This window comes from Melospiza georgiana, chromosome 2 (assembly GCF_028018845.1).
Source record: "Melospiza georgiana isolate bMelGeo1 chromosome 2, bMelGeo1.pri, whole genome shotgun sequence".
Lineage (NCBI taxonomy): Eukaryota > Metazoa > Chordata > Aves > Passeriformes > Passerellidae > Melospiza > Melospiza georgiana.
The window spans coordinates 103,538,034-103,561,368 of record NC_080431.1 but is presented as its reverse complement, the minus strand read 5'-3'; the positions used below and the strand labels follow the sequence as shown (position 1 = coordinate 103,561,368).

Sequence of the window (23,335 nt, the reverse complement as noted above, 5' to 3'; positions counted from 1 at the left end):
TTTCAACAACCAAAGGGGTTTTGTAAAAGAATGGCCTGGGAGCATGTTAGGACAATTATATGATGTTTAAACATATTTTTTAAGGCTTCTATTCATACATCACTGGTGTGGAGTACTTTATTCCTCCTTTCATTGAGGGGGAATTCAGGGATGGGAGCTACCATAGTGTGGGATCTTGAATGCACTTCACAGGCTTTGCAATTAAGCCATGTCTTTAAGTCCTTAAGTAACTTAAGAGATCTATGTGATTTATCAGTATAATGGATGATGTTGGTGTTAAAATTCAGTCCAAAATTCCAAGTTCTTTAGTAGGATTAGTCCCTAATCCACTGATTACTTGTCTTCAAAATATACATTCTTCATATTTCTCTTTCACTAATTTCTTCTTGAAGTAAATAATAATGCCCATGACAACACATCTGTTACAGGAATCATGCAATGAAAAGGTTAAGACTGCACCAAATAAAGCTAATGAACTTTAACTGCAACGACAGTCACTCAGTTTATATATATACTTGTATGTTCCCATTCACAGAGTCATAACAAAAAAAGTACATACTTCTGTAAATATAATTTAAATTGAGCAGCTAATGTTGCAGTTATCATATTTGGCATTGTTACATTGAAAATGTAACATATTGAAAATAAATACATATTGAAAGTAAATACTTAATATTTGAAAAATTTAAAAGGTTTGTTTTATGAAGTGTCATCTTTTGTGAATTATGAAACTGAACTGTGAGGAGTATTGGATAGTGTACTCTAGGAAACACTCCTCAAATGGAATGCTGCATCTTTCTTTTTGTGTGTTTTAGAAGCTGTGTGATTTGAATTTCTCTAGAAGTCCAAATAATAGCCCAGGTAGAGCAGAATTTGTTAAATAAAACCTCAAATGTAGCATGAAATAGAAGCAGTAGTTCTGAACTAGTTGGAAGGCATTTTAGCTGGAATGTGTGGCTGGTGACTGTGGATAAAACACAATGCAGACATGCTTTTTTCTGTTAAATCTTTATTCCATATGCTTTAAAATAATAACAAATCTGTGGGTTTAGATGTACATGTCATGTAAACAAATGCCAGACTCTTCTCCAAAGCAGTGATACTCGTCCTTGCAGATGCCTCACTGTCCTGTACTAGTTATCTTTTTTACAATCATCATAAACTCATCAAAGCTGACAGATCCATCCTTATTTTTGTCCAACGATTTAATTATGTTATCAAGTGAGAATTGATCCTGTTTTTATAAGACAAGAATTAAAGAAAAAAAAAGAGAATGAAATGATTAGATCACCATGAGCATTTTCCTATGAAGCACGTTGCCAAGAAATGATGCAGTCAATAACAGTCAGTGTTACTTGAAGGTGTTACTGGTGGTGTTGTATTTACTGGTTTGACTGGTTAAACTAGTAGGACAGTGTCTGCTTTTGCCTGCCAAAAATGTTAACAAAGATGTATAAATATTTGAGAAAGATGAAGTATTACTCAGATGGGTTACTTCATTCTTCTGGGTAAATTTGGAATCTGGGAAATGGAACAGGTGAAATAGCTGCAGCAGGTGCATAATCACCAGTAAAAATTAATTAGCATATGACCAACTCCTTTTTTAGACACTAAATTTGGCCCTGTATGCACGTTTTGAAAAAATATTGTTACTTTCTTTATGCTTTGGGCCAGGATCTGAGGGTCTCTTTCCCTCTCTCTTCTCCCTCCTTAGTAGGAATACTGTATTCACTGCTAAAAACCTTTTGCTAATGTAATACATTTAGCTTCTAATACATTATTAGCTTCTTTTATTTGTTGTGTCTGGTAAGAGTGCATGTAGCATCCTGATGCAGTGAATATTTTGATAACAACCCTGATCAGGCTAATTAAATAATGTAAACCAAATTTGGAGTTATAATTTAAATTCATAAAATGTTTTCTTTTGTTCATACCCTGGATCTCTGCATGTTTTATAACGACCTGTTATATTTTGATATTGATTTATTGTAGTGTCATAAATATTTGGAAACAGACTTGTTGCTTGAAAATGTCTGAGGTCCAGACAGAAAACATCAATATTGCTTTTTCTGAACAGTTCCATTTCCACATAGCTGGGAAAATCTGTATGATGCTGAATTGTCTTCTGTGTTACAGAAAGCATTATATTTCTGAATTTGCCATCACATTCCTGTTAATTTTTGACAATCAATTTCTAAGTTGTCTTTTAAGAGAAAGAAAAAACCCTTTGTGTTTTATTGGGTTTTCTGGGGAGCCTGTTGTTAATAAGCCATCTCATGTTAATTGAACTTACTAAACTGGATTACTGTAGTTCTCAAAATACTGTTTTTCAATGGGAGTGCCACTTATTTCAGACCTTCAGCAAAAATTGCTTTTGTGAGATATCCGAAACGCAGTATTTAAAGATTAGTCTAGCAGAAAAATCTAAATTGACTCCTAATGCAATTCAGGAAAGATTTGGCAGAGAATATATATAAAATCAGAACAGAGATTTTTTTTCTAGCTACAGGAAATGGGTATTTCTCTCTCCAGCTTGGTGGCATCTATTTTCTTTACTTGGCATCGTTCTGCAATGGCAAAACTTCTTTTGTTATGTGATGGTGGTAATTTGACCTAGATAGAAAATGGCTGAAGTCTCTTGCTTTTAAATGTGTTCTACTATTTTACTCTGTTTATAGATTTTTTCTATATATTTTATAGATTCAAGATTAATTATTTAAATTGAAATGAAAAATATTTTATAAGATTCAGATACAATATTTCAGATTGCATTAAAAATAACCAAACCCAAACAGAACAGCTCTTAGATTTTTTTTGCATTTGATTTCATAGGATTTTGTATTAACTCTGTGCTCAAATATCTGTTGGAAGCTACTGTTACCAATGTAAATGAAGTTTTATAAGCCAAACCTTATTTAAGAATTATGGATTTAGTGAAACAATTTGGACACAGTAATCTGCCCTGAACATCATTGACTCTATTTCCTTTTTCTCATGCATTCCATAGAAGCACAGTGAATAGAATGAGAGTGAAACTTACCTTCAGGTACTGTGCAAATTGATTCTGAAGCAGACTCTTCAGCCCACCAATGGACAGGGCACTGGTGCTGCCCTCCTGTAAAGCATACTGAGTAAAATACTTCAGGAGGTTTTCGTTGAGTAAATGTTCCATGTTTCTCAGATGTTGTCTTGAAGAATAACTGCAAACAGAACAGACAACAACAATCACAATTTGAAATATATCTGATACTCTTCATTGTTTAATTAACCATTTAATGAACAATACTTAACCTACATGAAAAGAGTTGAGTTTTTTTTCTCTGTAAAATTGATCAACTTTCCCAAGAAAGGAAATTGTCTAAGTTAGGTTTAAGGGTTTGAAAGACCCAATATATTTAGGTTATGCTTACCTCACTCAGAACCCGGAGCTTTCAGATGTGCAGCAGTGAGAGTCTCAGATTGGGACAACCTTTATAGTTGCATGCTCCACCCTAATTATGAAACTGGCATGTGTCATTGAGTCAGTGCACTAGTTATTGTGTTTTCAGTAGTCAAAGGAATAGGACACTTTAGTAGTAGAAATGAGTAATATTTTTTTATCTCTGAAATATGTCATCATCCTCCACTGCACTTGGTGTATATTTATTTGGTCTTTAGGGTGATACTGGAGAGGTTTTCTTGCTTGAATTTGTGTATTCTTCACTTCAAGATGAACTACACTCAGAGAAGTGTGGAAAAGACTCCTATGGCGATGTGTATAGCATTTGTTATTATAGTGGTCTTTTCGAAAATGGCAAATATAAGGGGTTTTTAAACCTACCCAGATATGTAAATAAAATATTAAGAAGCTACTCACTCTTTGTGTGAGTAGTTAATCACACTTCTCCACATTTTGTGCTATTTCTTAGCACAGGAAAAAGATGAAGTTCCTTTGGAATAAAATATTGGTTGCTGGTGTTAAGAAACAAAACGTAGCATGATGTGAATGGTAGAAAATGGAAGTGTTGTTCTAAATGAGAAAGTTGAATGTGAGGTTCTGAAAAACACTCCCTTCTTGGGAACACCTTCATAACTGACCGTTGTGTTCTGCAGGTTCTGAATGTTCCATTCTGAATGTTCCAATGGTTTTATCATGTTCCATTGATGGTCTGTGGGACATCCTGGAGCTGATAATCAGCCTGTGGTTGATGCTTCATGACCCAACACTGTTAATTTTGCAACTGCTGAGTTGCTGGCTCTGGCTGTGGTTTCTTCTTGTGGTTTCTAATCTGCCTGCTGTCTGTTGTCCTTTTTTTTTTTTGGTGCTTGACTTCAGACCCACTGACTAGATTTTTCACCTTGTCCATCACTTTTTCAGAATCAGTTGTCATTTCATCATTTATAACTCTAAACAAAGAGCTTTGTGGTTCTGTAGGACATGGATGGGGCAGAAGGGATGTTTTTGGAACTGCAGCTGTATGGGTGTAGGATTCCATAACAGGTAAGTAGGAGGTTTCCTGAGAAAACCGAGCAAACTTTGGTAGATGAATTATGTAGATACACACACCTTGCATTAGCAGCCCATTTGAGTGTGCTTGCACTCACTTCCAAGTGTCAGGAGAGTATTAGAAGAGTCCCTAGAGATCATATAGCTAATTATTTCCTTTTCCCTGGAGTGGGGTTATCAATATTTATACTGGATGTCTGCTCAACTTATTAAGTGCCTTAATAACGGGGCATCTACAGCCTCCTTATCTGGTCTATTCCTTTTGGGTTTTGTTAGAGTGTATTACTGTGTGTCCACAAGCCTTGCTGCACTTAAGCCCTTTGATTCTCCTGTCTCAGTAGAAAGGCAGAACAGACATCTTCCTTCTTAAAATGGCCTTTGACATCAGTGAAATTCCCTGTCTTCCTTTTTTTTTAAATCAGAAATCTTTGCTAGTTTAGTCTTCCTTTGTGAGTCCAGCTACTTAGTTTTAGTAATTTCTTCTTGACTTTCTTCAGTTGTTTCCCATTCTGCTTGAGATGCCATGTCCAGAGTTGTGCCACTTGTTCCCCTCTCTGGGTGGTGTTGCAGATTTAAGTAGTTCCAGAGGCATTTGGCAGATGAGGACAATCTCTGTGTTATTTTACAGGGAAGTGTCCAGCTACAGAGTTTTAACAGTGGAAGACTTGTCAAGTTCCTTGACACTTAATTTCAAGATTGTGGAGAGCACAAATACAGTGATCTAAAATTCAGTGCAAAAGCTTGGCATTGGCTTGGAATTCACAGAACTGGGGCAAGGCAGCCCCCAGTATCTGTCCAGTCCAGCTGAGGGACAAAGCTGGAATTGCTTTTTGGCTCTACAGAAATTCAGGAGCTGCTGCTGTCTATACTAACAGAACCTCTCCTGCTGCTATGGGATTTGGGAGTAGCAGTGCAAGCAAGCATGGGGCTCGTGGCCTGGAATACCTTGTATGGGTTAGGGTGAGTCCCACGCACCAAACTGGGGCATGAACTCCATGGTTGTTCGTGACAATAAGATAATGATAAGTCCTTTTGTCTTCTTTTTCTTTCTGCCAACAAAATGAAAAAGAAATATCTGCTTCTTTCTCTTTTCATCCTATCTTCCACCTTTGGTAGGTGGTCAAATTTTAGTAGTATTGTGTGACTGGCTAATCTGCTAAGGCTTCAGTTCCACACCTGCTAATTCCTCCCTGCAGCTCCTGTCTGGTGGCCTCACCATCCTCGCTGCTTTATCCCTTTTGGAAGCAGTGTTGGGAAGCTGGTGTGCCTGATCTGAATTGTTGACATTACAGTATTTACAAGATTTGTTTTAAGTAGTCAAATGCCTTCTCTTTGTACCTAAGGCACCTCCCTGAGTACAGAATGGAGTAGTAAGATGCTTAGTGATATGGAAAAGCTGCATTTTGAGGGATCACAACTCGGAATTCAGCACATTAGCCTTGTTAATTTACTGAGAGTTCATTAAAGAACACCACCTAATTGCAAAATAGCATAAACAGTTTTACTGAAACATCTTCCTGGGAAAGTGAGACCAAGGTCTGGAAATGTGGGTGATTTCCTCAAGAGTTGTGTGCCAAATCTGGGGGTGAATCCAGTGTTCTCAGATCAGCTCTGTTCACAAGGCACTGTTATCTCTGAGGCTGTTTGAATGAGAGAATGGCAGAACTGGGATTTGCAGTTTGATCTCCCGACTCTTTGTCCTCCTCCAGTAGTTTGTGTGGCATCTCTGAACTCTGGAATCAGCCACAGAACTCAGTTTGACAGGCCCCAGTACTCTGTCTTTTCCAGAAGTGTCTCCTTGTAGGACTTAAGTGTTATTCTGAAATACATCCACCTTACCCAGCACAGCCCAGCAATGGCAGAATGATTTCCAGGTGGAAGGAATTCTGGTTGCTCACTAAGAATCTGAGCAAAAGTAGGGGAAGATAATATGTTACTGTTGCTGCCCTGATGATGTGTGACTAGCAGGTATCAGCATTTATCTGGACTAAAGAGCAGCACTTGGAGCTTTGATGTCTGTGCAAGCTGACTTCCAGTGTAGAAGCAGCAATCCAACTTTGGTTCCAGGGCCTTGCTGCTCTTTCTTGCAGGTATGAAAATATGTAATTCCTGCAGTTTCTGGCATAATTCACTTGAGTTTGCCCTGTTCTACAGAAGTCATTGTAAGCACAGTACCCTTTTGGAATTGACATTTTTATTTTAGCTTAGATACAAAGCCATTAGCAATGGCTAATGCATGTCCCTGTGGTGGCGGTGTGTCATTTTCTTTCAGAGTGTACACATTCAGTATTCACTCAAAACTGGCTACTGGTGAATATTTCCCCAGTAAACTGGCTTGTTGGCATATTTGGAGGAAGCAGTTCCAGTCACATTGGAGAGTAAGGGAGCACAAGCTGCAGGGATGGCTGAAGTCTGGGTGCCACCAAAGTGGTAGGAGGGGTGAAGTTTACAGCATCACAGTCATGTGCATTTAATGATGGATTCAGTGGGATGGTAATCCAGGTGTTGTCTCTTTTGCCCTTGTCACATCCTTCCTGCCACCACTGATGGCTGAATGTTATGTGATTCTGTGCTCTTTGCTTACCTTAAGGTGATGGACAATAAATTGGGTTGGTCTGCAAGTGGGTTTCTATGCCATTCATTGACACTGTTGGAAGGGTCAGGGCACCCTCCACAGGGGTGGGGCTGTCACCTGAGGGCAGTGACTATCACAAATCATCCTGTTTAATCCCCTGGTGATGGGTTAACGCCCTAACCCTCCAGTATTTTTCCATCTTCTTTGGTGTATTTTATTGTAGCAGCACCAGGCTTACTTGTATGTAAGCCCAGCTACTTTAAGCAATTTCAGGGATCTCTGTGAGGCTTATTTCACAGCCTAGCCAGAGTACTGAAATGTCTGCTGTCAAAGTGAAGTTTGCTGCAATGGAGAACATACCTTTGTGGATGTTGAACACTTGTAAAAAAAGAGCAGGAAGCGGCTTTGTGCTTAGTGTCCACTCACTTATTTCTACATACATAGTGCTTGTGCATCATCTCAGGCTTACAGACATCCATCACTGGAACAAAGAAAGCCCTTTGTTAACTTTGCTTGTTTTTTGTAGCAGAAAGAGATGGGAGATGTGGGAGAAAAATGATGGGACAATTAAAGTAAATTGGGGTGGACTGGGGACTCTGTGGAACGTATGAGTCCTATGTGATTTGCAAAGAAATCTTGCAAGGTGTCAAGTTTTGATTTCTTGTTGTGTAAAAAGGCAGAGCAGAAATTGTGTAGAACTAGTGCTGGTATAAAGAATGTATGTGTGCCTCTGCCTCTGTAAATTACCAATTCCCATGCTGCATCTGAAGTTAAATATGGGATACATTGTGCTGTAGATAATTTGCAAATAATGAAATCCATGGAGGTGCAGATGGCTGCTGCTACCATGGTGTGAGTTCATTTCAGCTCTAAGGGCTTTGGTGAGTTTGCAGAGTCAGTCCCACAGCTTTAGGCACTCATCTTCAGGCATTCTTGACCTGTCTACAGAAAGGAACGGGCTTTAAAGTTGGGATACTGAGAGCCAGTGTAACCCATGGGGAATTTTTCCAAGATATGGGGTGCTGGCAGATGTGGGAAATAGCTCTGTAGTGCAAATAGGGGGGTTGTGATAGAACATTTCAGTGTTGTCACTTGGTTTTTACTGTTAGCCTAGGAGAAGACAAAGGACTGACTGAGAGAAAAGGAACATTCAGTGAACAAACTTTCTGAAAAAGATCAAATAATTATGGGTGAGAAGTTCAGCAAACTGCACTGCAGCCATTGTAGAGAACATGGCATTGCTTTGAGGGATGGAATTGTTAGATGGAAGTTGGGGATGAGTTGTAAAATCCTTTATGTGTCACAGGTGATGCATTCCCTATGTTAAAATTGTCATTGTTTGTAAAACTTGTAGTGGTGACGTGTAAAAGGGTTGTCTCATCTCACAAATTAAACTTGAGCTATATGGGTTATCCTGACAAGAGTCTCTTGCAGGCCCTCCCTTGTGACATACACCTAATGAGATGTTGAAGGTGTCTCCCTAAACAGGACGGGGTGTGACTGCTGCAGGGATGAATTATTTAATAAGATGCATTGTTTGTAGTCAGCTTTAAATTGGTGATGTGTTATTCATTGTAACTATATGTGTCAGCTGTTACTGTCATATGTACACATCTGGCAGACTAATTTATTACTGAAACTCCCTGTGATGTAGATATTCTATATTGCACAAGATGGTTTTGAGGGAGAATGTGTTTCAATAAGAGGTTTTATCCTTCCATTTGTGAACCTTGACTCATGCAGCAGTGCAGTCTGGTTGTTAGTGCCACAGCTGAAATTTACAGTTATGTAGCCGCTAAAACCCTTTATCTTCTTTGTTGCATACTAACTCAGATTTGTTTTTTGAAATTCTTTAGAGTGATCAAAAATGTGTAAATCTCCATTCCAGCAAAGCATATATGCATTTATGGAGGAGTGGCTTTGGTTGAATTTCAGGTAGAGCAAAGTAACTATAAGTACAATAATGCTGTACAAGAGGCATTAGTGAGTTTATTTCTCTGGTGAGATGAGGTCTTTTCTCAGCGGCCCTTTGACACTGGAGATAACTGCAGTCTCTAGATGTCACATCTGTATCTAAAAACCTTTCTTAATCCTGAAGAAAAAATCGATGAGGGGAGTTGGAATCAAGTTTGTAGCTCATTTTCAGAGCATTGTTGTTGCTCTCAGCAGTGCAAACCTGATGGACTGTTCAAAAGAGGTCTAGAGGTGCATCTAATAAGACAAATGGGCACCTAATTTAGGGATTATATAATTTTGAGATGCTTGATCTCAAAAGAGGAAATGTACCACTAAGAAACTCCCTTGCCCAGCATATTTTTTATCTAAAAATAATTATAATCTGTTTTCATGCAAGTCTAGGACTACTGTCTGTCAATGTAATAATCCTACTGGTGAGTAAGAAATGTCATATCTGCTTGTCTTGATCCTGGAAGGGTGTAATCCATTTTGTATTCTTAGAATTTATTGAAAATGACTTGACAGACAGGAGTCTGATACCATATGAGTTTGTGTGGCTTTCTTATAAAGCCTGCAGCTTGAGATGATGGTGTGGTGATAGTTGTGGTGTGGTGACATGATAGGATCCTCTTGACTCACTTTGTGTGCATGTGGGAAAGATGGGGGATTGGGTTCTGGGTTCTCTAAAACAGTTCTGGCTTTTCTTTTAAAGAACAGAAGCTGGAAGAAGGAGTGTTCTGGTGTTTTCCCCCCATGGACCAGTGTGCACTCTTCTGTGGATGTACACTGAGCAGGGACAGGGGGCTCTCAGCAGTCAACCATGTTCAAGCCCCCATCAATCAGTGACTGAGGTCTTTTATCAGAATTGTACTGCAGTGACCCTTTAGGCCCCTGGGACCCAGCTGGAGCTGTGCTGACTTTGCTGGTGAAGTGGAAGGAAATTGTTGAGGGAGTGCCAAAATACTGAGCTGAAGGTGCTTGTGCTAGATAATGACCACCTACATTCTGCCAGGAAAAAGTAAGTGCGGAGAAAACAGCAGCAAACATGAGAGGTGCCCTTAGGCAGAAATAAATGGAGGTCATTTTTTGGTAGAAACTTCTGATTCTCTTCAATTTCTTCCCCTTCAGCACTGTGTATCTGGATGGTCAGCCTTGCTGGCCTGATCAGACTCAGCAGTACAAAATGCAGAGGCAGAGGAATAAGTAGAACAGTGGTAAGAACTTTGGAGCTCTCTCTTTGATTTGGAGAAAGAGATGCTTATATGCAGCAGTAGAGCTCCAGAAGTTACTAGCTCTCAGTGAGAAGACTGCAAGTGAGCCATGCTTTGTAAAATCAGATTATTAGTGGTATTATGGGGTATGTTTCATTACCAATGGGAAGCATAACAAAAATGATGCTACAAAGTAATGGCTTTACCTTTGGCATAGAAATCCCTCATCTTGTTAGCATTTTGATGTATTAATGTCTAGATAGAATAGATATTGCTAAATTATTGCTAAATTATTTTCAAAGGAAAACTGTCAAAATTGGCATTAGTAACTTTCAGGTCTCTCTGAAAGGTTAATGGAAATTTAGGACAATGGAAGCAAGAAGCTCCTAGAAAATTCTCCCCTTATCCTCTATTTTGACCAAGTAAGAGTGGACATGAGGGAAAATCAATGAATTTAGAGGGACTAATGAGGCCTATGAGAAGAGTAGCAGTTGTCTAACAAACAGTATAGAGCAATCAGTTTTCTAACTATTTTGTATGTGATTATGGCCTATTGAAAGAAATTAAGCTGTTGCTATTTACAGAAACTGTAGTTAAGAAAGGGTAGTGCTTGTACACCTGGCTTAATTTTAGATTATCTAATTACTCAATTTGAATATTAAATCAAAACCAAATTATTCTAGGTTCAAGAAGTAACTGGAGTAGTAGTTTGGATTTTCTCAGTTTACACAAGTGCATCATATTTAAACATCTGTAAACCAGAGCTTTGAAGAAGTAGATTTGCATTTTGTAAGCTGAAATGAACAATTATCCACCTCAGCCATAACTTGCTTCTTAGCTGTGCTAGTGAGGAAACCAACTATCAATTAAGTTGAATTTTCCTTAAAGGCAGTTTAATTTATTTTGGGTTAGTGACTAGTCTTCCCTTCAACACAAAAGAACTTGTTTTTGTTTTTTTTTTTTTTTTTTTTCTTCCTGTAATAACAGGAGTTCACAGCTAAGCTGTAACAAAATGTAGCTTTAAGTAATTTCTTAGGATTCAGAATCAAGAGTGGAGTGAATTTTATAAGAAAGTTTTAAGTGTCTTTAGCTTGTGAGGCAGTGCACCAGATGCCATATAGAGCTCAGCCTTAAGGCTGGCGCCAGTTTGGAGCAGAGCTGTGTAACCCAAGGTACCTGTGCATGCTATGCTGAAACATCAAAAAAGGAGAAACATTGCTTTTCTTCTGAGACATTTTTCCCAGACATTGGTTATCCTCTGAGAGAAGTCCATTTTTCCCAGCACCTCTGAACACTTTCCATTGCCCATTGGATCCTAGTATTAAGTATCTAGCTGTGAAGAATCTGGAATTATAAATTTGAAAAAAATGAAAATATATGTCTAAAACCACTTGGTGATTATTGCATTGCCACTGAAAGATAATACAGATTTATTAGCTGTGGCTTCCATTGGCATTGTCATTTGGCCTGGCTAATTAGGGGGAGCCTGTGTAGGCATCAGAGACATAACTTGCCATGAAACTCTTAACTTTGGTCTTCATTGATGAGAAGGAACTTGCCTAAGAGCCTGGGAAAACCACCAAAACCTCAGTATTGCTGAAGCTGTAAAATGAAAAATTAGTTTTGACAAATCACAGCAGACATGCTGCGCCTGCAAACGACACAGATCAGCGACTGTACTTTCTTGCACAGCTTGACTTTGTGTACAACTTTTTTGTCTTGTGGCAAAGAAATATTCTAATCTTTCTCAGGATAATCCATTTTAAGTAATGATAAATAGAGTTCTTGCAAGATTTGTGTTGTCTTGCTGTTTCTCTCACTGTGAATCTGGAATTGTAAGTGAGACTATAAAGAAACAGTATGAATTAACTAATACAAAGTAAATTACCATTTTAGAGATTTAGTATCATTAACACCATTATGTGGTGAATATATTTATATTATCACCTTCTCACTCAACTAATTTTTACCTGCTTTTTCTGAGCCGAATCTTAAGTAATGAGACATTTAATATCTCTCTTCTTGGAGAAATAAGATAGCCAGTAATTAAGCAAACAACTGAAAAAGTTTCTAAAAAGAATTTTTTCAGTGAACTTATTTTCTTCATTCCACCACATACTTGCAAACTCAGCAAAATGTGGAGGTCAAGTGACAAATAGCACTGAGAGGACCTTTACTTTAGATAAGGAATTAAAAGGAGAGAACCCTGCTTTCCTCTGGAGACCCAGACTGAGCTGATGAAATACATGTGTGGCTAAGCACACCTGTAATTATTTCACAGGAAGGCAATGTGTGTGGTGCTCTACAGGGCATGTTATGGTATCACCTTTAACAAGGGCACACTGGGTCAGGCCACAGCTCCATCCAGGCCAAAGGCCCCTTGGCCAGACTTGTCGTGTCTCTCCCTTTACAAAATCTTTGTTGTCAGTGTCCCAACCTGTTATAGCTGCCCAGGTGCTCTGTACTTCTACATTTTTGTTAAAGCTTCAGCTGCATTGCCATCAGGTTGTTCAGACCCTGGGTCTCTCTATCTCCAGGAGGCATTTGCCACTTGGCTGGGTGACAAGGCTGCTGGGAAGTTATTCCCCACAGGTATTGGATCAGCTGTTTCACCCTTCAGTCTCTTCAAAATTGAATGAGTACCACTTGTTTTCAGTGATTTTTTGCTGTCTATTTTGTCTGGTTTGTAACCACTTCTTTTAACACTTCAATTTGAGAGTTTCCCCTGAAAATGGATTTAAGCTTGGCAATGTCTTTCAACTCCTTGACACTGCACACAAGCAGAATGCTCATGTTTCTTCTGCCATGGTCATTGTTCTGTGTATGAGTTTTATTTTATCTTTTAGTCCTGATATTTGATTAACTTCACAATGCCATTTTTCTCCTTAAATGAAAATGAATAAAAACAATTGACTCTCAGTTACTGATGCCTTTTACAAGGCTCTTCTTAAATATTTGGGGGATGGGGTAAATTATTTGGTATTTATATATGTATAAACTTAAAGGTATTTGTGTTTCTTCATTTGGACATTTAGTTTATGTGAAGAATGCCTTCTTGCTGTTAATGAACTCCCACCTTTTTCCTTTCTTAAAATTTTCTTCAAAAGAAAGCATTTTTCTAAGTAGAAATGCATGCTGGATTATCAAAAAAGCTTTGCCCTTTCCAGTACTTACAAAAGGAATTATGTGTAACTAATTGTAAATCAAATAGGGAAATTTGTGCTGTGTACAAAACATTTTCCTGGATGAAGTGGATGTAGGTGAGGGTCTGTCAGGGTTTGATTTAATAAGCAGAGAACATTTTATTTAATGGAGAACTGTGTGCCTGAGTCTGCATGGGTAATGCTGCAATATATTGTGTGTCACTTCAGAATGAGCTGAGGATGCTCTGGGATGCTGTAGAGTATTGACAAAGAATGGATGTTGAAGGGACATTCACAAAACTCCTTCTGTGCAGGTTAGGGCAGATCAGCATTGCTCACCTCATGGCTTAGATGAGCTTTTCAAGCTGCCACATGTTTTGGTGAGGTTCTCCAGCTTGAATGTATTGGCTCCTGTCTCTGTTGTGGTCCCTATAGAGAGAAGCACTTGGGTGGTTCCCTTAAATTGTTTCTCTAGAAGTTATGTGAGGTGATTGTCACACATAGGGGAAACACTGTAACTAGGGAAGTAGTTCCTCACCATTGTTCTGTTTGGCAAGTCAATAATGTAAAGGGGAATTGTCCAGATCCCTTAATACTGTGACTATATTGCTTGGTGTAACAATTCCAAAACATCTCCTCCACCCACTGCCTTAAAACAAGCTTGCAGAAATTGTGCATTAACAAAAGATCTAAAAATTAGGGAACATGAAATATTTTACCTTATATTCAATTTATATATTTACCTAATATTTAATTCCTTATTTTAATGCTCACAGATTCCTGCATAACTCAATAGATTACTGGGGTTCATACATTGAAAATGACATGAAATCTCCAATTTTATGAATGACATTTCTGTAGACATTTCTCCCACTCAGATGAGGCACCAAGTGACATTAAGGCACTGGCCTTGTTAGAAGGTTACCTGGGAAGGTGTGGTTTCTGTATCCTTAGCTGCCTTGTTTCTAAAGTGTAGGAACAAGATTAGATATCACAGAAATCCTGGTTCTGCTAGGTGAAAAAAATTGTTTAATCTGCCTTATTTTTCCCATACCAAATGGAGGTAATGAAGCACACTTGCCTTTGTAAAGTGACTTGATACCTGCAGAGAAAGGTCTGTGCAGCAGCTGAGGAATTCCACCCTTTTCCTAATAGCCTTTTATACACCCCAGTGTGAGAACTGGAGCTGAACATGTGCCTAGAAGTGCATGGGCAATGAAAAATAAAGGATTCAGATCAGTTGAATGGTTGTATTGGAGGGTGTGTTTTATTAGATGTGAGTGGCCTGTTCATTATGTTGTGAAGTATTTAATTTTTATTAAAACTAAAAAAAAGCTATTAGCTGAAGTTTTCATTTTAGCGTAAAGTTTAGTTCATGGGGAGGGTCTGGTCTGCCCCCTGACCCCTCCCGTGAAGTTGATGTGATGGAGAAAAAAATAATGTGGAATATAAGAAAGTGATGAAAGTTCCCCAAAAGGAAGACCTTTTTATTAATGAGGTTTTCTGTTTCCTTAATTCTGTATTTATTTGCTTCCCATCCTTCATTGTATGTGATAAAGCAGTGTTCCATACTGGGGGGTTAGGCACTGAACAACAGAACTGCATTTGCCATGGATTTGACAGTGATGTGCTGTAGATCTGTGCTTTTAAACTAAAAGTTCTTTCTCGTGCTCTCTGTCTCTTCATTCTGCTGTTGGAGACTATCAGAGGTGCAGGTGAAGGATAAAAATGATTTTTGTATGGGTGCCACTGGGAAACTTTGCCTTTGTGAGGTTGGCTGTTAGGTGCCTGTTGTGTGCCACTGTGGTGATGCAGCCTGGAGCTTTGGCTGTGTGGCAATGTCTTTTGGTTGCTCAGTAAACATTTGTAGCATTTGAGTAGATCACTGCATTATCTGCTGATTTAATCTGTACCTGGCCACCCACACTTTTCACAGAGGAACAATTCTGCTGGGTGTGTTCAGCTGATGTCATGCTAATGGAATGTCTGCTTGATCTGCACTAGTATAAAGTCAAATCTGTAAATGTTACTTTCTTAGAAACAATATTGGTATTTTTTTCTATAGACTTTCACCATCTTGTTGCTAAATAAGAAGCGATGTGAAGATCCATTTCTCTTCCTCTCTGACCTTTTTTCTAGTGGTTCTCCATATGCATACTCACATCCTCTCTGCTCTCTCTTCTTACTTCCTCACAGGTAGCTCTTTCTTTGGGTTTATATTCTAAAAGTGTGTACCATGTCCATCCCTAAAAATGAAAATGAAGATTTGCAATTCCGGTTTTATGATCTGTTAGCAAGCAAGAACTGCACAGGCATGTCTGGACTGTCATGTTAACTCTGGGCCTTGTTATTGGAATGGGAGAGGAAGTGATTACTGTTTGATGTATGTGGTGTGGGTGCAACTGGTCAAGCCACTTGTCCCTTTGAATGGTGTCTGAACCTACCCCCTGATTACACATTATAAACACAACTAAGGAAAGGAAATTCTAAAGAATTCTTGTCATTTCATGTTGAAGGGGATAGAGTTAACATGCTGGGGGAGAAGATCACAAGAAGTGCAGAATTAAATAATGATCTGAACAGTGATGTTTATTAGGTTTTTGGAGGAAGTAGGACAGACAAAATGAGACAGGAGGGATGCTGCTCAGAAGGAAAACATCATGGTTTCTACTTGAGGAAAAAAAAAAGTATTGTAGGTCATAAGTGTTTTATCAGAATAGAGTCTTCCAGAAAAGATGGTCTTTGGCCAACTGAAGCTTTTCTGAAATGGAAGCAGGAAGCTATTAAATGTAATGTAGATCATGTGCCTCAAAGCATCCCTGAAATGCCTGGCAGAGACAATCAAGGTAATTAATCTCTGCTATGATATAAATATGCAGCATTCCTTTTGGTTTTCTGAAGCTGAAAAGATGTTTACTGTTGTTGGATAGACAGTAATGGAAATACCAAAGTATTTACAAGATAATCTGTTTAAAGTCGTGTTGTAATTATCTCCCTATGCTGTCTTTTTTTCTAATATAGTTCACACTAGGAAACGATAGGATTTAGAAAATCTTAGAATTACAGTTCAGTTCCTTGATGAGCACTATATGATATCCAGCTCTTGCTTCAGTTTTTCCAGAATGAGAAGAGAAACATTATGATGTATGTGTGGGAGGGAGGATAAGGACTCAAGGAAATAATCTGCTGTTGAATTCATGCGGGAAAGAAAACCCCATTGCTTGTTGCTGGAGAGCTTTCCAGAAGAATAAATGTCGATACTGTATGCCTAACAAGATACCCAGCATTCATGTTCTCTATAATTTAGGAAAAGTTATAGACAGGAAGGACAGATATATCAGATGTACCAGATATGTCAAAGTACATGTATTATTCTGGGCATCCAATGGAAGACAAGAGTAGTATTTAAAATTACAATGATTGAGCCAGAGGCTTTCTGCCTAGATATTCCCTGTTAAAATATGTTTGTACTGTTCTTAATCCATAAGATTAACATTACTAGAATTTCTCAAATTAGTAAATTAGGTGGAAGTACCACTAAGTAATGAAGTGGTCAGCTTCAGTTCTAGAGGGCCTTTCATTTTGTTTGCTTTGTTATGGGGTGTAGGTTGTAGAGGTGAGGGAACTGGGATGACATTTAAACAGGAGTTAAATCAAACCAGAAGCTTTCAAAGAGGAAGAGAGAAGGAGGGCATTACAAAAATGCATGTCAAATATTTCAAGATCTCTACATGGTAGATATGAATCAATTTAAACAGTAAAAGTGATCCTGCATGCATTCCAATACCAGTTATTTGAGCTTGCGGTGTTCTTCCTGGTTGTGATCCTCTGTGAGATGCTGTTTCAAAATGAAAAAATGTAAATGAAAAACAGAATGAAGTGGAAGGTAGGAAGAAGCACGGCTCTACTGTTAATTAGTATGAGAGCTTCATTATGTACATCTATTTTCATTTCTACAAAGTTACAGCTTAGATGTAAAAGAACAGTTGAAAAGCAGATAGACTTGTGCCTGAGAACAAATTGTTTCAATTAAAGGTTACAGTGGTGGGCATGAGCTGCCTGCTTTGTGTGGTTTTCCAGAGTGGACTCAGCTGAGCTGCTTGTTGAAGGAGTCAGATTGGCACAAGATTTGGGCACTGGATATAGATCAAGATTTACTTTCACAACTGTCTGCAGTTATCTTTAGTGGGATTTTTTTCCAAAGACAGCTTGCATCACACCTTGTAGCAGTTTAACATGCTTGCTCAGTGGTGTCTTTAACACATTTTGAGATATTTTCTCACTACTTTTCTTTGGGATTTTGAATTGTACTACAGGGGTTTTGTTCTTTGAAGAGTTAAAAATTAGCATTTTTTATTCTGAGTAAGTGCATTGTTCTTCCTTCTATTCAGCTGATTTTCATGGAATGTTCATGTATCAGAGATACCGATTTAGCCCAACTAGTAGAAAATTCTTTTTGATGTAGAAATGTCAGATTTTAAATTCTGGTGTCTGTTTCAAAAGGTGATCAATCAGCCATTAAAGTGATGGTCAGACACTGATCTTTGGGCATAATATGAAGCATAATACCCTAATTAGAAGGAGTGGTAGAGGGCTGCTTCCTATCTTTCTGTAGCAAAGAAATCCTTATGGAGCTAGAGTCCATTCTTTCTGTTTCATTCATTTACTCCAAATTGTAAGTAAGGAATTATCTTCTTTCAGTATCAACCAGTATGATTGTATATTTTTGTCCTTCAGTTTAAAACCTCAATTTAATGATACATTAATCAGATGCAACTAAACCTAGTTGGTGAAATCATCTTAGCTAGAAGTTGTTTAAACTTTGGTCAAATGTGTGTTGTCAGATAATGTAAAAATGAATGATCAGGCTGAATCAAAAAGAAAATAAATAATTTCTCTTAAAACAGAAGCAAAGCCACAAAGAATACAGATGTTCAGGTTTGTGTTCTTAAAACTGACATAGATTTCATGCTCTAGATAGCATTTGCACTTCTTTCTTCTGTGAGTAGAGCTCTTACTTGAAAATATTGTCTCTTTTTCAACTTTTCAACTAAGGGTCCTTATCTTTTTATTTTCTATTCAAATAGCTATCCTTTTGATAGGATGCTTTTCCATATCCAGTGAATCAAATAAATAGTCCACAGGTGTCTTTCAGCTGATCTTCCAGGGATTTCTTCTCAGCTCTACATTTAGCTGGGAAGTTTTACACTACATTAAAAACAATTTCCAACTAGAAAAAGAATTAAAATGGGTCAATCTGTAATTTTCTACTTGCTGCCCATTCACTTCCTTTCTAAAAGAAATACCTCAGTTTCTGTGTCTCTGGTTATTGAGTACCAAATCATCACTGAGCAGATTTTAAAGGTGGACAGAAAATCAAATGGGTGGTGACACCATTCTGTGGGAGGGATCAGTGGTTGGACTCCAGTCAGTCTTTCTTACAAGTCTGATGGTGGTCTGATTACTTTAGGGAAATGGGATGAAAAACAGTTGTTAGTTCTCCTCATGTTCCCTGTGAGGATAATGGTTTTTATGGCAGATGAATAGAATTTCTTCAAGAAGTACCATGATAGTGTAGGTCATGGCGCTGAGCACTGCCTGAAAGCTGGTATCAGTAATTCTCCTCAGTGATGGTCTGGAGTAGTGACCACTTGAAATAATCAGTTTTCCTGCTCACTTTCCTTGAAGTAAACAATTTTCCTTCTGTCTTGCTTGCTGAAGGCAGAGATAACTGATAATGAAGTGGTTTAAACTAGCACAGGTCTGTCAATGAATGAGAAACAACTGGAATGGATACTTGTTCAGGCATGGTAACTCAGGGAGGAGCAAGTATGGATTATTGGACAATTTTGAGGGTAAAACATCTGTTGTGCTTTGTGTCCACCAGGGACAGTTCTGTGTAGTTTAGGTAATGGGGCTTGCCAGTGGCCCAGTCTTCTGTGGCGGCTGCCTGCAGGATGTAATAACTCTCTGAGTCAGAGACCACCCAAGCACAGCGCTGTTCAAACAGTCCCAGGCTGTGTTTGATTATTCCTCTCTCACCTTTGTGGGTGGGGTGTTTGATGAACATACTCACCAGGCTCTATCTCACTCTCTAGGTTCTCCCTCTCTTTAGGATGCTCAGACTTGCTTCATGCCTTCCTCTTTCTGATATACCTGATGTAGATTTAAGGGCATTTGATTTAAGAATTTCACCTACTTGGACTTGCAGCTGCAGAAGTCCTCTTCAAAGGCAGTGACAGAGTTCTGATTTTTTAAAGATATATATGATAGGATTAAGGATTTCACCTAGCTACAGATTTGCTGATCTTTCTGAAATTAAATTAGAATTTAGTCATTAATTATGATGTGAGATGGACCATTATGAAGTCTGAGAACACCCTTGCACATCCTTTTTAGTTATTCAAGTCTGTGGCAAATCCTGCCCTTCCTGGCATGGCGTGGCTGACGCTCCAGTGTATTTCTGTAGCCAGCACTATCTGACCCTGTGCCTTTCACTAATGCTGACAGTCTGAAACTTTCTGCTTGATTAAGTCTTTAAGCCAACTCTAGGACATGTGTTTGGAATAACTTGAATGAGTTCTCAAAACGCTATTAAGCAATATCTTTATGGGCTTTGCATATCAACATCTCCATTAACTTCCTCAGTTCATTGCACTCTGCTTACCAGTGAGTAAGCACTGTTTGAAAAGAAGCCACGCCCTTCATGAATTCTCCTAGAGAAAATGTTACAAAACATTCTGGAGCAGAATTTCTGCTTAGACAGAATCCTTAGAGAGCTTTTAGACTTTAATAAATGAATGCTCCATGGCAGTTACTTAATTCTAAAATAGGAAACAACAGATCTGTGGAGAAGAGGATCACCCAAACTGGAAAATAGTTGACAGTGGTATTTTATGGGATTTTCAGAGTTTTAAGAAATTTAAATTGGTGTTTGTTGGAATGTTTGGATACTGTGCTGTAGTTTATTGAAGAGAGTAGAGGACAGGATTTTTCAAGCTGGTTGCTTGTATCAGTATGTAATTGCATGAATCAGCTATTGATAATTTCTGCTTTGATCTTACACATGATGGTGGATGTCCTTTAAAAACATTACTCCGATCAGAGTAATGGGGCACTGAGTAGTCTGAAATCTGGAAGTGGCTTTGTTGGCAGTTAATTCAGTCCTAGGGCACTGAGTGCTTCACATGGGTGGGCAGTGATGCAGTTTGCTTGGAACTGGGAAATCTCTGGGGGAAAAGGGAGCAAGGCAGGTAGATGTAATATTTGCACATTCTTTCAGTAGCTGAAAATGTAACCCTCTGAACAGCGAAAATCTGTCATTTTGGTTTCCTTGCCAAGTGGGAAGGTCTCAGTGCCCCTGGTAGTGTTGTAGTTGTCAACTTTTGCTTTAAAATATTTGTACTAGTTTGTTTCTAAAACAGAATAGATGTTAGTATAAATATCCCATTTGTAGGTGTCTGGATTTTTCTACTGATGAACCTGTGATTGATTGATTTGATCAAATCTAGCAAGTACTGACTAATCCTACAGAGAATGATGGAAGAGTCAATAAAAGGATGAATTCCTTAAGTTTGGGTTGAGTCCTTGTCAGTTTGTGCTGCTAGATTTTTTTTCCATAGCTATGTTCAGCAGGGATTACTATTCATCAGTACCTGTCACTGCATTCCCTGCTCCTGTCAGCTTTCCCTCTACACAATCCCTTGTGTGCTGTGTTCAGAGCCTCTTCTCAGTGTTCAGGTAATCTCCAGGGCTGTGGCATCTCCTGATGCTTTGATCTGCACTTACATGTGTAGTAATTTATTTCAGCATTGTTAAATCATTTGCTCACCAGTCAAGGGCTGAGTAAAAAGACAAAAAAAAACCCTAGACCCCAAACTTGTAAAAAGGTGCTTTCAAAGCTGCTTAGCTCTCAATTGTTCAAATCAAGTAATGCTCATGTCCCTCCTCAACTCCTCAAAAACAAAGCCTGCAAACAAAACCCAAGCAGACACCCCCCCACTCCCTCCCCTTCCCCTGCCAAGGTAACCAGAGTAGATGAATTTCTCAACATGGCATTGCAGAACATGAGGCAAAACAAAGATAAAATGTAATGGTCCTGGCATGATTGCTAAAATGATATTTGTGGGGATTTCAGAGCCTTGGCTGCTCTGTGTTGAGTCTCAGGGCTTGAAAAGTTTTCTCATTAGCTTTTATGTTTTCTATCAACAATGAAACAATCCAGGCAGTAGATATCTGAAAGAAGATTTCTGTTCATGGATAGTTGAAGTCACTATTCATTAGTAACATGATTAAATAGTGGTAAGACTGCTTTATATCTAGAATGTGCTTTGTGTTGTGTTCCAGTGATTCATTCTTAATTTCATGTTGGCTATCTGGTGTAATACATATAAAATCTCTATAAAATCCCTGTGGTGTTGGTAGTTTTCAGAGATTTGGGTAAGAAAGACCTAATTGATGCCTTATTTATTCTTGCATCCTCCCTACAGATATATTTTTGTTGCTTGTGGTGCCTGTTCTGTGCTGTTCTCTGCCCTTCAAAGAACTAATGCATAGTTCACAGCTGATTTATTCTGTGCCAGGAAGCATAAGCTTGTTGAAGAGTCTATTCAGTTGCACAGTTCAAAATTACCACTATTTTAAACCTCTTCTTTTTCTGATCAAATAAATTCTATATAATATGGCAAAATATTTCATTAATATGACATTGCTTTTCTGATTCTCATGATTTTCTTTGGGCTGTAGGGCAGCAGTGCCACTTTGGTTTCAAAAACTTCTTGCACAGATGTTGTTGCAGAGAAACTCAAGTTATATATAGACAAGTAATATTGAGGGCTGTGCTGTTGTAGTTGCTGGAGGTCATCTGGGCCACTGAGCCAAAGCAGTTCCAGGGCATTAATTCATAAATAGCTCCTTTTGTCACCTGATGACAAAAAGTAATAAATCAAACCTTGTCCATTTCTTACTAATATAACAGTATTAGGAGAGATGGAGAGCTGAAAACACACACAGAGACACACACACATACACACAAACACTTGGCGTGGAAACTCACCTGAACCTTCCCTGTGAGACCATTTCTGCAGCCAAATTTTTTGTAGGGCTGGCAGTGCCATGAGGGGGTCTGACCCAGAGGATGACAGAAGCCTTCAGCAGAGCAGATGCTCTACTTCTGAGACCCTCTTCTTTTATTGTGGCCACTACTTCAGGAAAAAAAGTGAAAATAAATGAAAGGAAATAAAATAAATTCAGGAAATTTCATATTTTTAAAATAGTAAGGATTCAGTGAATGGGTTTTCTTTTATTTTATGTATTTGTAGAGGGGGGCTTACCTCAACATCTTGCACAGGTCCTTACTTTTGTGATTTGAGAGGTAATTGAAGAATCTGTAATATCCCTTTGGTTTCATCACAACTCCTGCTCATGACATTTTATAATGAATATATTGCTTATAAATAACATTTTGAATGTATAAGGTTGTACAGAGATAATTGCACAGCTGAAATGCATTGGCACAAGGCCAAAGGTTGAGCACTTTCCACCATCTCTCCTAAATTGAATAACTTCACTTTATGAAGTGTATCATCAGATATTGTTTTCATTACTCTCAGAGGGCAAATTAAGGTTAATAAAAATCCATTGAGATTACCCATATATGTGAATATTTGTATTTTTAGAACTTTTCTTTGTCAATTACATTTCTCACTGACTATGTTTATGTGAATACAAGTATGTAGGTCAAAGCTTCAGCTCATGTTTCTACAATTTCAAACTGTTTTACTTCTCTTAGACACATTTCCTCTCAACTGGATTGTGAGACCCTGCAAGGTTTTTCAAACTGAGCAAAGCTAGGTGCACTCCTTCCACTAGGCTGTGGTTTCTGACATGCCCTGAATCCCACTTTCCTGGGTTTCACCTGACCCACGTAGAAGCCATTTGGCCCATCTGCTTCAGTCCTCAAACC

At 38.4% G+C, this 23,335-nt stretch overlaps 1 protein-coding gene across 2 annotated transcripts in view; it reads left to right on the top strand.

The window, feature by feature from the left end:
• The window catches only part of CTPS2 (CTP synthase 2), a 58,915-nt gene that overhangs the window by 18,800 nt on the left and 16,780 nt on the right, over nucleotides 1–23,335 (top strand). The window lies entirely within an intron of this gene.